This window comes from Nansenia antarctica (assembly GCF_963989245.1).
Source record: "Nansenia antarctica genome assembly, chromosome: 6".
Classification (NCBI taxonomy): Eukaryota; Metazoa; Chordata; class Actinopteri; order Argentiniformes; family Microstomatidae; genus Nansenia; species Nansenia antarctica.
Window position 1 is genome coordinate 58,006,236 of NC_137676.1, and position 14,705 is coordinate 58,020,940.

Here is a 14,705-nt window from a genome sequence, read left to right on the forward strand (position 1 = left end):
AAATGCAGCCTTAGAGACTGAATGACTTGAATGGCAGTCTGGGAAAATGGCAGTTCATTTCACTGTTTTTGGAGTGCTTGTCTGCCAGCATTACTGTATTGTCATTGCTGTTAATAGTTTATAGAAACACATTCTGTTTCTGTCTTGTATACATACAGTACCAGGATATAACTGTGCTCTCATAACACCTATATTGTCATTCACGTCATATCATATACAATATTTTATGACTTGTGCTGACTCTGTGACATATAAATGTCAGATCAACTGTCAATGGTTGATATTAGCCCTGGTGACAAGGGAAGAAGGAATACTTTTTTTAAGCATGTAGTCCCCCATATAATTCACCACCTCACTAATTGCAGAATGTAAATAAACTGGAGATGATATATACGGGAGTGGACTAGAAAGCCCAGCTGTGGAAATTCAAACGGCCATCTTCACTAGGCGCCAACCTCGAAAATGCAAGTTATGTCTGATTATAATGAATAATACCTGATACCACTTTCTTAATTCTGTGCACTATCCATTTTGCCAGGATATCTATATCACTACACTAGAGAGGGGGCCTCCAGTTATTTATATTGGCCACTCAGATCCATAGGGAGATCAGATACTTGGTTTCGTATAGGACAGTTTGCCATTTGAGTAGGAATAGTTCAAACTTGCTAGCAATGGATATTTCAGTATCTAAAGTACAAACGTTTGATATGCTTCTATTGGTATGTCATGATGAAGATATACAGTATTTACTTTGAAGAAATAAAAGAATGTCTTTATTTTTATACACGCGTCACTCTGCCTTTTTCTTGGGAACTGTTTGTTGGAACCTAGGACTCACCCAATGTAGAGACTATTTTGATGGTTAAGAAGCCTCTACACCGAGTCTAAAGAAGTTTATATTCTGTAAATTGACATTGATGATTCACACATACGTATATCCACCCAATAGCAACCGCCAGAGGATCCACCTACCTAACAGATCTATTTTTGACAGTTTGAACAATGAGATTAAGTTAGGTGAACAAAGCCGAATGAACTGGCTCACTGGAAAGAATACGCACTACTCAGGGTCACTGCTACATACATGTGCATCTGTGCATCTGTGCAGCTGTGTGTAGGGCACCAAGTGCCCGGAGGACACACCAAAACAGCCTAATTATGATCCTAATCATAATGATCAATTATTTAAAATTCATCATTATGACAAAACATTTTATTCAGAGATCGCCGAAGGCAACAACGACGGAATTACGCTTAGGGCACCCGCATGGCCAGGAGCAGCCCTGCCAATACTACACAAGCACATTACAGACAGCCAGGGACAATGAAATCAGTTAAGTTACCTTTGTAATCTGTAGTAATCAATCTTACATTAATGTTCCGTTTAGTATTGTGGGTGGTGTTATTTGAAAATAATGTTAATAATCATCAGGGAATGTGTTTTATTGATCCCTGATGCTTGGGTGAATGGTCAAGACCCTGAATGGTCACGGACAGCTGAATGAGATAAGTGTTTTTCTAAGACCCATAGACACTCCTCTTCCTTTATCAAAATTAAATCGATGGAGAAAAATATAGTTTCTGTTGAGCCATTCTTTGTTTGTTGTTCTTCTCGTAATCCATATTTATAAATGATGTCACATCCATAGAGTACACACACATGTGTTGCCAATATCCAGTTTAACATACCATTCCCAAACTTCACAGCAAAGATACAGTATGTCACCTGTATGAAAGTGATTCATTTGTAGCAAACTATGAGACATGATGACAAGGGCAGCAAGACAGTGGAAATATAATGTGTTCAAAGATTAACCTTTACAAGTTTTATATGACTAACTCGTGTTAACATGACGGTTCACATTGACTGTTCCATAGAATGCTGTGCAAGAGGCAACCAACAAATGCAAGGAGAACCCTTTGACCCTTTGAATTAATTCTTCAAACACAATGTTTTCTCCTGCTGTGCGAGCTGTCTTAATTTTCTGATGACTATGTGTGCTTAATGTTGTTCTGTAACAGCTTCAATGCAGGCGCCTACTGGTAAGTAAAGTAAACCTTGGCACGCAAGGAAGATTTTTAAATAATATCAAGTGTGGATATTTGAGTAGCGCTAGAGCATCGCGTACGGTTGTCTGCGGGAATTTCCACGCAATCCATTTGGCTCCATTTACTCTGCACATCTGAAACTCAAACTCCTATGTATTCTTTAGGCGAAACAAATTCTAAAAGTTATCTAATATTGTTCTCTATGAGTAAGTATGGGAGTTGGACTCAAAACTTCACAGTATATCGCCTATGTGCAAAAGGGTGCGTTTGCGTTCAGAGCTCAAATCACAGAAGACTCTAGATATTCATATTCTCTATTATCCATCCAAGTCTGCATGTTGTCCTAAGCGCATGCTTTAACATGACATTTGGCTCTTTAGGAGTCTCGGAGGCATTAAATGGAGCCATTTACAAAGGCCGCCACTTGTGGTGAAAGGCTCTTGATAATAAATACACTGCACTCCCCCTCTTTCCGTCTCCTGTTCTCTGTGATCCATATTCATGTACTTTCTATATAGAAGCCACACCTGCTGTTTGTTCCTGCAACGTTGTGCAGGGTTTGAAAGCTGCCTTTACAGTAACAACTTGGTATTTTTCCAGAAGTACCATTATCAGACCACCAAACTCCCCCCCTCCCCCCCTCAGCTCCTGCTCCAACAATCAGACATTACAAGCCACTGCAAAATACCATTATTAAGAAGAAGATATACTTGTATTTATCCCCGAGGGGAAATTATCTTTTTGACTCCCATCCACCACCCCCCTCCCGCCCCATCCACCACCCCCCTCCCGCCCACGCCTCTGTGGAATCCACAGAGGTGTGGAAGCACACAAACACACACAAACACACACACACACACACACACACACACACACACACACACACACACAGAAAATCTAATCCGACAACAACCTTTTACACAAACAAAAGAAAACAAGAAAACACCAAATGAGGAAAGACTTTCATCAGCTCCCATCAAGTCTGGATTCAATTAAAAGTTTCAGGCACTGCTGGTGGCAAACCACCAGTGATGGAGAGAGAATGATGAAAAAGAAAGAAAGAATGGAGAAGGAGGAGGCAACCTGGGGAGTTTACCTCGACTAAAGTCACCGATATCACACTCTCACACACATGCATTGCGGTAGCGCGTGTGCGCTCACTCACAATCACGCACACACATGTTTATGTCTTGCACATAACCAACAGGGGTACGCTTGTCAATAAGACACAAGGCCCGTGTCACGAGCCAGAAGGAATGATAAAGACAAGGCAGAGGGATTAAAATGTCAAAAGAGGGAGAGAGGAGAGAGAGAAAGAGACAATGCAATGCCGTTATGTGTAATGAGGCCCTCCTTCATCCCTCGCTCCTGTCATTTTTCACTTTCATATCCCTTATCCCTCCTTTTCTGCAGATGAAGGGGGGGAGGGGGGGGGGGGTGGCGTGGAGGAGAAGGCTATAAAAACACACAATAAGTAATCATTACGGTCATGTCATAAAACTCACGCTGGGACTGATGGCAAGCCGGCAGCTCAGAGACGGTCAGGCAGAGCTTTGCGGCGGTGTTTGAGGGCAGGTCGACTGGACGTGGAAAGCGGGCGCCTGGCTTTCTTGGACGGAGCCCTCACATTTAATTTTGTTCAAGTTTCTTTCAGTGAAGTGCTGCACTTCAATAGCTGGCTCTCCACAGCGAGGCTTAGCCATGCGTGCCGAGGCCAATTTATTTTCCAGTCACTTCTGGGCTTCAACAAGGATTAGTCCAGGCCTATTCAATGCTTAAAACGTGAGCTTTTAGGCTCTTCTACCCCCCTGGTCCTTATGAGGCCAGACGGGGCTAGGGACGTAGTTTAGAGTGAGGGCGGGACATGCTTATTAACCAAGTGCTAGCGAGCTTGGTGGGTGGCAAGCATAACGCTTGTGCGGTGTTCGAGTCAAAATGACCTTGTGCGGTGTTCGAGTCAAAATGACCTGTTTTGAAACGTTTTACTTAAGGTACCTGTTTTTTTTTTTCCTTTTACTGAAACTCCATGGCCTTGGCTTATTTTCTGTATAGAAGAACATATTTCCATGAGTACACATGCTACACTGCCCCTACACATCCGATGTTCGGGTCAATTTGAGTTGAGAGTAATGAAAGGGTGGAATTTGTAGGTGAAAAAAGACAGGTCATGGTAAATATGAACAAAAAAGTGATTTCTTGTCACACTACATCATCCTATAACTTCCTCTCTAGTTTGCTCTCACGTAGGCACACACACACATTATTTTTCCACTTTTGAGACATTCTTCAATGCTTCAATGATGAAAACAGTTACATGTGTTTCAGTTCTTGTTTTGTGATTCAGCTCAAAACAATAAACATCATGTCATGAAAACCTTGTTTCATTTAAAAATGTTCAAGACGAACTTGATTTATGTCACCCATGTCCTTGTTATAGTAGATTTGTTACATAAATCACAACTTTATCACAAAAAACTAATGACAATTTAATTGTTAAATGTGACCTAGCAGAGGCAAATAGCAAACATTAACCATAGGGTGTCACTGTCAGTCACTGGTTCCTACCAGTGGCACTTTCATGGTAGTGTGTTGAATGTGGCTAGCTACTCATGTGGCTAGCTACCCATGGGGCTAGTGGTGACAATAAAGTTGTTAGGCTCAGAACGTTGACGTTAGACTAGCGTTCATCAAAACAGTTAGCAGCATGTTGGCCTGCACCATCGACAATGTATTTGATTGTAATGTAATGTCTTTTATATGACAATGCACCTTTAGCAACATGCCAGACATCATAGTAGTGTTTGATCTTTGGTCTCCGCTCCCTGTGGAGCTTCTAGATTTGTGTCTGTGACAATGTAGCCCACCTTCACCTCATCCAGACTCATCCAGAAACACGCCCTCCTTCACGCCCTCCTTCTCCATATGGGTGCTGCCACCGACCTCACTGAGCTGTTGAACAAAAACAAAGAACAAAAAGAGAGGCACATGGTCGTCACCATCATCATCATCATCATCATCATCAAGAGTCTAATTTATATGACTAACTAATGTTTACTTTCATGCGTTATGGAACACTCACCTGTACAAGCCAGACGTCTCTGACTCGCTTGGTGATGACATCCATCATTGAATAGGACACATTATTCATCTCTCTGTTTCATGGACTGAAGGATGACAGCCTGGTCACTCCATTTACAACAAAAATGGAAGGCTGCAAGTAGGATCTGGCGTGATTACTGAAGGTCTGCTGATAAATTGTCTTCACGTCAAGGCAATTGTGCGTGACAGTTGCATGTGTGCTCAGCATCTGCAAAAATGTAATAATTGCATAAAGATGTTATCAGTCATTGTTGCAGCCATTATGTCTGTGCTGGATGTCATGTGCTGGATGTCATGTTTACTGTTGACCACTGAGTGGCGAGGGCATAGGAGTGCACAGGTATATAGGTGAGCTCACCGGTAGCCACAGGTGTTACTGATTGAACTGGTGAGCACACAGTCTTTGACCGTGTTGCCACACGCGAAACTGTTTTAGTGTATCATGTTTTTATATTAAAGTAAACAAATGATTGCAACGTACAGAAGTCGTCGGTGTTGGTATCACGAGTCAACTAAAGTTCACAGTTCAACAGTCGCGGTGACTAAGGAGGAAACAGTCACCACAGTCATGTTAAGGAAAGTCAGTCCGCCAGCTTTAGCAAATCACAGAACATTGGAGCTACAAGGAGAAAGCTAAACTGTTACTGCTCTCAATTGATACATTTGGCTTGGATGTTTGAATTTGGTTGCCTCTGCACCACACCTGGAGAAATATGTAAGGGACATAATTATGGTATGTCACACCTGTATCCAATGACACCTGTGAGCCATCTAACTTGCCTTGTTTGTCTGAACAAAAGATCACCGGGTAAAGTTGAGCGGTGCCGGTTCCCAGCAGGCTGGCTACTCCACTGCCTGATGGACCCGCAATGGAGGCAGTTCTGCTCCACAGGGAAAGGAAGGTCCCTTGTGAATAGGTGGCTACTTCACACAGCCTTGTGCAGGTGCAGGGGCAGTGCTGCTGGGACAGTTCCAGGAGGCAAGTCTCAGAAATGATGTACTTGGCAATGGTTTAGGCAGGCTCTCTGTGTAATGGAAATGAAATAAATAAGAAAGAACACAAATTAATGTAAACGATTCACTCCTAAAACATAAACCTCTCATATTAGACAACACACACACACACACACACACACACACACACACACACACACACACACACACACATACAACTGACAATGTAATCTATATTCGTTTTACATTACTCTGATTTACAGGCTACATAATTATTGTTTTACTGCCCCTTTTGTCTTTATTTTTTATTTTTTACTTATTTTTTGTTGTTTTATTACATTGTTGTTTTTATCTTTATGTCCACGCCAATATGTATCTTTATGTCCACACCAAGCCAATTTCCTGTATGTGCAAATATACTTGGCAATAAAAGTAACTCTGATTCTGATTCTGCTAACTCTAGACAAGCATAAAGGATAGGAGCATAGGAGGTCCTCTCTTTGCAGGGTGTTGATGTTAGGAGGCGAACAGCAGGCATGTTCATGCCAACCCCAACACTGAACACCCAGTTCATGTGTTGGCCTGCAAATAGGGTTGCCAACTTTCTCACTACCAAATACCAGACAAAATGGAGTGCCACTGTATGGGCATGGGGGTTTGCAGGAATTGGCGCCTTTACACTTTATTCATCCAGCCCAAAATACAGGACATCCCGGCTAATACGGGACAGGTGGCAACCCGACCTGGGAAGGTAGGTCCCTAATTGAAATGGTAAATAATTTAAAGTATGTCATCTACACCGCTTCACCTGTGAATAAGTAATATTTGCATTTGTATTCCTAACCCTAATGCTAAGTGCATGATTCAACACTGATGACTATACAAAAAACAGATTTTTTTTATTTATACATTTATTTTTACTGTAGGAGCAACATTGACAATCACAGTGGTATATTGATAGTGGATCTTTGATATCTAAAACAATTAGGCTATATGCAGAGGAAATACACCTGGGCTCCTTTTGCACTCCAACGTCACTCTATTCACCTGTGTGCCTACATTTCTCCATCCTAGCGTCTCAGGATATGTCTGACAACCAACCATCTCCGTATTACACTGATACCCAGTCTCCCTGACATTGATGCTGAATGCCAGAGGCTTTGGTAATGGAAGAATTATACAAATCAAATTTCTGAATGAAATTGCCGTTAAGATTGCTAGCGAGCTTGATGTGAGTGATGCTTGAGTGATGCTGATGCATTGTCATTGTGAGGTGTACAGGGTAGTGTTGTGTGTACTGCGGTTTGTTAAGTTTGTCTCCATACCCGGGTGTTGTTGCTAAGGGGTCGTGCCTGGAGGGTCTCTGTTCTGACTCCAGTCTCCAGTTAAGTGTTAATAATAATAATAATAATAATAATAATAATAATATTACTGCACCTGCAGTTCTATTCGTTGCCTAGCAACCTTAGTTAAATGCTCTGTACAGTTTACATTGTAGCAGTTGATGCAGCAAGCAGTGTAGCTATATGAAAAGTGATTTGTTTTTCTTCGTTTGAACCTTGGAGTAGATATGTCCGTGAGTATCAGTATTTACCTGTTATAATGTGGTTAATGTAGCTAAAGTATGAACATGATAATTGTTTATATTCGTTTTTTTGATGTTGTTAGCATACCTTAATTTAGAAGCTCATTCAAGCTTACGTTATTCCCCTAGCTGTATCCTATGTATCCATACCTTGTTTCTATGTAAATTGTCTGGTTTACCTACTTACCTGGATAATTATAAGAACATAAATGTAGTAAATTATATATTAATTTCATTGTTATGTAACATGTTTATGCTAAAACTAATCTGCAAAGTTCATGTAGCCTACTACTGTAGGCCTATATCTTTGTTTGTATTTCCAGTTTTACAATGTTGAAACACCAACTAAACCACACTGAAGACGTTTGTGAAGTTTGAAGAAGCTTCATTCTGTCCGCTATCAGTCTAGCCTTGCTCCCAATAGTCTCACTTACTTTTCATACTGTTCTGCGTTCAGACGAAGGTGCCGTAATAGGCTATATTCCGTCTCCTCTGTTGGACCAAGACATAATACTGGCGAGAGGCCGCTGTTGGACTCTCTCAAAGTACGGAGATAGACATCTCCGAACCCACGGCGGTGATAGTGGAAATTACAACGAACTGGCCAGTCAGCTAGTAACGTCAACGGCATTGATAACGGCTAGCCGCTAGCTACCACATAAACGGCGGACAGAGCCGTTACCGTGGTAACGTAACTGTGATGCACAGCTGTTCTAAAATGTGATTGCTGTGTCATTAGCTGCATTTCAGATAGCATAGCCTCCCTCGTTCGTCTAATAGGCTAGGTGCACGATCTCCACTACTTCCTGAAAGGCACCTTGCATGAACATATCCTGTCTCACTCTATTGGTTAATTGATTAATCAGCTGTGCGATAAACTGTTGGAACACACAGTGCACAGCTGATTAATCAATTAAACCAATAGAGTGAGACAGGATATGTTCATGCAAGGTGCCTTTCAGGAAGTAGTGGATATCGTGCACCTAGCCTATTAGGTTTGTCTAGTTGATATCGCTTAACTTTATCTTAAATTTGACGTATACTGGATATAATTTGCCTGGCTGCCTTCAACTTTATGTTTGTCCAGTTACTTTCCAAGAGCAAATATCAAATATTATCATATCAAAACTCGAGGTAGGCCTGTAGGTGATCTAGATTGATGGACAAAGAAGTGCTCTTTAGTGTAGTCATAATGATTAGGCCACATCAGCTGATATGATTATTATTGTTGTTATGCAGCATTATTTATTTCATAAATGTTTTTAATGACAACTATAATTTCGTAATACAAATAGGCCTATAGACATGTAATGGTTGAACAACAAATGTTTGAACTGTAAATGTTTGAACAAAAAACACCTCATCCCCACACTCCATCAAGTCGAGTCACCTGTCAAGTTAGGCTAGTCAATCAGTCAGTTCTATGAATCACAGTCTTACTATTTTGCAAATGTGAGAGACTGTATTTAGCCTAACTGTTGGTGTAGACTAGAGTTTCTTAACAGAAAACTACAATAAAAAGCATCAAGACTCACCGTGGCCAATACGATTTAACATTTATTTGGAAAAGAAAGCTGACCATTAAGGAAATTGCAAAACCAGCATATACACTCTGGCCAACAAACAATGAAGACTCAGTAGAACAGATTTAAGAAAATAAATAAAATAATAATATTAATAATAAAATGAATAAATAATAATAATAAAATGACTATTCTAAGTGTGATGTGCATGTAACTAATGCAAAGTATTTAATTAGTCTGTGGATGTCTTTTTTCAGGTGGTCAATCGTGCTTGTAAGTGTGTTACTTTCCAAAGCATGCCGTAACTCACAGGTTCGTTTAGATCACTGGTAAGCTCATTTGTGATGCATTGGAAATTGTAATCGTATAAGCTAATTTATTTTATGGTTCCTGTCAGCTGAAATTGGCTCAATTAGACAGCTCTTCTTTTTTTTCAGGTGGTCAATAGTGCTTGAGTGTGTTACTCCCCAAACTCCCCAGGTGTTACAGCGGGACCTGGGTCTGTGTTGGTGGGAATGGGCCCCTCAGACTCAGCCTTGTCAGTGGCCGCAAGGTTGGGGAGGGGGAGGTGCAGCAGCTCCTCACTGTCACTGCTATCCTCACTTGAATACTCATTGTCAGAATAATAAAATATCTCCAAAACTTCAGCATCTGTGAGTTGTCTCTTTCTGTAGGACATGCCAACGATACTATTCATCTTTTGCTTAGCCTAGCAAAACAACACTGAATGAATGGCGTTGTGTATGTCGGTGGAGACGTGGTTGTCTGACTGAAGTGAAATGATTGTAGGTACCGGCACTTGCAAGTTGTATCAATAAAAAAGAAAAGTCAATGACAGAGGTTGGTGTGGTCTTTAATTATTCATTTACTGTGTTATTCACATGATTTCAAATACTTCAAATCATGTATTCTGATTATTGCAAAATATGTAATGGATGATGTGTGTAAAATAGTTTTTGGAAGGTTGTACTGATCATAATGAGCTGTCACTGTCTACATGCATGTCACGATAGGGAGTCAGAGCCAGTCTCAATTTTCAAATGTAGGCTCAAGACTCATCTGTTAAGTCAGTGTTGCGAACGGTGTTAACCCAGCGATAAACCATCCTTGCTGTCTGCCTAGGTGGCTGGCTTGCTGGGTGGTTACTGAATCCCACTCTCCCTCACCTTGACCAAGGTTTGTGTCCACCCCCACCATGTCCCTCTGGCAGGCCTGTGGCAGAGTGGATGCGGTGTAAGCGAGCACTGGCCTTGTTCTTTAGATGTATTTTAGATGGGCCGGGGGCCTCAGGTTGCCTGCTTTATGCTGATTCTCTTTCACTGTTTAATGTATCAATTTGCAACAGCCTCTAATCTTGTGTTGTCCTCGTTGTGCTTATCTGTCCGAGGGGCCCTTCAAAACTAGACTAAAATTCCTGAATTCTTCCAGGTTGAGTCTACTCTACCCTATGTCATGGTCCTTGCTGCCCCACCTGGGTCCCATCTGAGAGCTGTCCTTCACTATGGATCCCTGAACAGAGGAGGATGGGTCCCTCCTGGAGTCTGGATCCTCTCAAGGTGATTTTTTTTTCAGTGGGTTACTCCTGGGGGTCTCATTTGGTGCTAGATTTTGTTTTTATTTATATTGTTTTATATAAATATATCTATTATATAATATACTGTATATATATATATATATATATATATATATATATATATATAATTTGTGTCACTTTGTGACGTTTGTGTAAAAACTCCTACACAAATGAACCTGATTGGTTTGATTGATACATGCTTGTTTACATTTGACATCATTCAATACATTCTGGGTGTCCATGTAAAATCTGTCAGACCAAAGATATTTTATTCAATTATTTTGGTCACTGGTAAGCTAATTTGTGATGTGATGCATTGCAAATTGTAATTGTATCAGCTAATATATGCCATTGACACAATTAGACTGCTGTGCATGTCTGAAAGTCTACACCAATAACATACGTTTCTGACATTGAGGACATTGTAAACACTTAGAACTTGTGTAAAATGTTTACAGACTGACAGACCAAACAAAAGTCATCTTAGCAGCGTGCACAAACAATACACACATTTGAATTATTTTTCTACTTCTGGAAAGAGTTTTAGTGAACAGTAAGTAAGTTCACTGGTAAGTACATTCGTTGTATGTAAATTGTAATTGCTATTATCTAAATTAGATTATGGTTTCTGTCAGCCGAGAGTTGGCTCAATTAGACCACTTATAAGATCACTCTTTCCCCAGAGCTAGGAATAACATAGCTTTAGCCTACATTTTCCAATGTGGATGAGAACTACTTACATTGAGTGTGAGTGACGTTGAGTGACATTTCCCATGAAGTAGCCACCATCTTGTTGTGAGATTTTTGTTTATACCTCCCCTCCGTCACTTTGATTGGTTTATTGGTCCAAAGAACTACTATATATTACTACATTTGGCCAATGAGGCCGACGGGATTAGGAATCTGCGGGGGAGTAAAGTGGTATTCATAGCTTTCATGTGACGTCACAGCATAGTGGAAACGCCCACCTGACGGGCAAAAGGCACTTTTTGCGGGCAAAACCCACGGGCAAAACCCACTTTTTGCGGGTTAATAACTTTGATTTCCCGTGGGTTAGGAAAATAATTCCAACGTGTCCGGATAGAGTAGAAGACAGGGAATCCAACACTATTTGAATGGAGTCGATCCTCCACTCCTATCACCGTGGACACAGCAAGGAGCGAATTCCCGGATATAAATATTCCCTCGCCTCGCTGACAGCGGGAGTTGGGAGTTTCGTCCAGCAGCCGGTGAACGCCCGGTTGATCGAGTTTCATATTAAAAGTATATCTTCTCGGGGTGTCAGCGCGGTGGTTAAGTACTCAAAATGACCGTATACTGATGGTGAATTTAGCAATAATAGTCTTATGTTTGTACCACCTCCATAACCGGTGTTATTCACGGGAAAAGCCGGTCAAGGAGGCACCCTTTGCAGGTCAATAACTTTGATTCTCCGGGGGTTAGGAAAATAATTCCAACGTGTCCGGATAGAGTAGAAGACGGGGAATCCAACACTATTTGAATGGAGTCGATCCTCCACTCCTATCACCGTGGACACAGCAAGGAGCGAATTCCCGGGTAGAAATATTCCCTCGCCTCGCTGACAGCGGGAGTTGGGAGTTTCGTCCAGCAGCCGGTGAACGCCCGGTTGATCGAGTTTCATATTAAAAGTATATCTTCTCGGGGTGTCAGCGCGGTGGTTAAGGGCTCAAAATGACCGTATACTGATGGTGAATTTAGCAATAATAGTCTTATGTTTGTACCACCTCCATAACCGGTGTTATTCACGGGAAAAGCCGGTCAAGGAGGCACCCTTTGCAGGTCAATAACTTTGATTCTCCGGGGGTTAGGAAAATAATTCTAACGTGTCCGGATAGAGTAGAAGACAGGGAATCCAACACTATTTGAATGGTGTCAATCCTCCACTCCTATCACCGTCGTGTATCTTTTTTTTATTTTTATACTTTATTGCAGGACTTTACATTACATTTCACAAGTTCATTTCACACGCTTTACAAGTTCTTCACTTGTTTAAGTTCATCCTGCATCATTTTTGTTTGTTTTTTTATTTTTTATAGAGAGAACAAGAAATAAAGAAAATAAAGAATAGAGACTAGAGAGAAAATATAAAAGAAAAAAAAAAGAGGGAAATTATAGGGATAGAAATAGAAAAGTAAGAGACAAAGGGAGGGGGGTGGGATCGGGGAGGGTTGGGGGGGGGGCTTCCTTCCTACTCATTCATTCGGTCCATTTACTCCAGTTCATAGTGAATTGCTCTTCACGGCCTCCCACTTTGCAAGTAATTCTTTCCATTTCTTTTATGTCTTCAACAGTTTTTTTCCAATTATTAACGGATGGTGGGTTTAAGTCCAACCATTTACGTGTGATTTGCTTTAAAGCCGCGATACGTAGTATGGTGTACAAATATTTATCTCCCTCTCTGTATATATCTAATGGAATAAGACCGAGTATAATATTGACTGGATGTATAGGATTTTGTAAGGTAAATGTATTTTTTATTTTTACTTGAACTGCCTCCCAAAACCTTTTCAATTTAGGGCATGTATAGAAAATGTGTGTGTGATTGGCTTCTCGTTCCGTACATTTCCTCCAGCATTCTGCATTGCCTGTTGGCCTATATTTTGACAACATTTTCGGTGTTAGGAAAATCTTCATATTTATTTTCCAAGCAAATTCTTTCCAGAATTTTGATTGTGTTGTCTTAAATATTCTTTTGCATGCTTCTTTCCACTCGTCATCCGTAATTGTTATTGCTAATTCGTTTTCCCATTTTTCTTTAGTGTTATCTTCTTGTATCTTGATTTCTTGCATGATTTTGTAAATTTTTGAGATTTTTGTCTTTTCACTGTTTCTATTTTTGATCAGATATTCCATTAGTATATGTGATCTTTGTTCCTGTCTCCTCTGCTGTGTTATAAGGTAGCTTCTAATTTGTAAGTACTTAAAAAAATGGCTATTACTTATATTAAATTGATTAACTAAGGTTTCAAATGAGTCTATCATGTCATTTGTAAACATCTGTGAGTACACCTGTAGTCCCTTCCTAGCCCATTCTTCTAATATTTTGTCTGTTTTATTAGGTAAAAAGTCTGGGTCACTGGCTATCTCTCTCAAATAAATACATTTGTCATCACATTTATACATTTTACGAATAGTTTTCCAATTTTTGAGGGTATTTTCTATGCATCTGTTATTTCCACTATGTTTTTGAATATCCTTTAGACTCAGAAAAGGTAGTGTTCCTATTGATATTGATATTGCTTGTTTTTCTATGTCTTTCCATTTGGTTTGAACCGAGTTATTCATCCATTTCATTATTGTATCTATTTGAGTTGCATGGAAATAGGACTTTAGATCAGGGAAATTAAACCCTCCTTTTTCTCTGGTTTGAGTTAGTATACTAAGTTTTTTCCGTTTACTTTTGTAGTTCCAAATGAAATTTGAGAGCATTGTATTCCATTTTTTGAAGCTACGCTGTGGAATGGGAACTGGTAATGTTTGAAATAAAAACAGAAACTGTGGGAGGATCATCATTTTGACGCTTTTGTCGTATATTTTTACACATTAATAGCCTTCTTATATAACGTATATCTTACACATATATTCACGTATATTTTACACATATTACACGTATATTTTTATTACTTCATATATACTTTATTAAATACTTTTATTTCATTACAAACGATCTCGGGAAGATTTTCAATTGTCGCACATGCGCAGTCACACACACACGCACATGCACGCCCCCGAGGGTCTAGGCCAATCAGAGGCCTAGAAGGAAGGATCATGATTGGCCAAGAACATACTGTGATGTGATTGGCTGAGGGCCGCTATAAAACCTCTGTGCTGAGTCTGGAGCGGTCTGTCTGCTGCCTACCTCGAATCACGTTGTGACTGTTTCGTGTGCCTGTAATCT